The sequence below is a fragment of the Myotis lucifugus genome, unplaced genomic scaffold (genome assembly GCF_000147115.1).
Source record: "Myotis lucifugus unplaced genomic scaffold, Myoluc2.0 scaffold_322, whole genome shotgun sequence".
Taxonomy (NCBI): domain Eukaryota; kingdom Metazoa; phylum Chordata; class Mammalia; order Chiroptera; family Vespertilionidae; genus Myotis; species Myotis lucifugus.
The window spans coordinates 535308-536576 of record NW_005871370.1 but is presented as its reverse complement, the minus strand read 5'-3'; positions in this window follow the sequence as shown (position 1 = coordinate 536576).

Here is a 1269-nt window from a genome sequence, read left to right as displayed (position 1 = left end):
TTTTTTTTGTGGGGGGGGGGGGGGCGGGTTTTCCCCAACAAAGAAACCCCGGCACCCGGCCTCCGGAAGGCAAATCTGGGGTTGGGACTGGGGCGGGGGGGGGGGGGGGGGCGGCATGTGTATGGAAGGGACTCTGGTGACGCAGGCACAGTGATCCTAATCCTCAGAGCAGCCCTGTACCGAGCACGCACGGTCCGCCTGTCTACGGCTGGACATACAGTAACTAATTAAACCCTCCCAACCCCCCAGCTAGGCAACTCCCATCATAACCTCCGCTGTGCAGATGAGGAAGTACCGCTCAGAGAGGCTTAGTCACCTGCACAGCATCACACAGCTGGTGGTCCGTGGTCACACTGGGTGAGGAATCCAAGCCTGTCCCCTTCCAGAGCCCCTGCTCTTAGCCTGTAGCCCATGCTGACCTCTGACCCTGGGGAGGGCAGGTGCCTCGGAGATGATGGCTGAGGGACCCCAGGAAGCCGCCTGGCAAATGGGTAACAGCCGTGGTCAGCTTTAATGTGGCCAAACTGATGGCAGCAGTGGCCCCCGTGTGACATGCAATAGGATGGCCAAGGGACCACTGAGGGACGGTCCCCTGAAAATCACTCCAATGTCACCTTCGGCCAGTGATGCCTAACAGGTGGGACACCTGCAGGCGGCGCTCTCGGAGGCGGGGCAGCTGGGCCAGAGCTCTGTTCTGAGGTCAGAGTTTATTCTGGTTCAAACCCCAGTTCTGCCGAGACCTCACCAGGTAACCTAGGACGCGTTACTTAACCTCCCCAGCCCTCAGATCCCTCAAAGAAAAAATTGGATGGGCCCAGGGAGAGTGGAAAATCCTCTAAAATTGTTGAAGAGACTGCATTGCCTGGGCAGGTGTGGGAGCCAGTTGAACAGGAAGCCAGTAGCACCCTCACTTTGGGTACTTAGAGGAAGGCTTTTACAGGGCCCGGTACAGAGATGAGGGCGGCGAGAGCAGAACCCTAATCGTGCCCTACCCCTGACGCCTGACAGCCCGGGGCCATGGCCACCCCAGGAAAAGGGGGAGGACGTGGGCCCCAGACCCGGACACAAACTGTGGACAGCAGATTAAGGGCCTCCACAGTCTCCACGTCCTGGTCCCCGGAATCTGTCCGTGTGTTACCTTAGGGGGCAAACGGGACTGCAAGTGTGACCTTGCAATGGGGAGAAGGTCGTGGATTGTCAAGTGGGCCCGGTGTAAGCACCCGGGTCCTCATGGGAGGGAGGCGGGAAAGCTGGAGGCGGAGGAGGTCA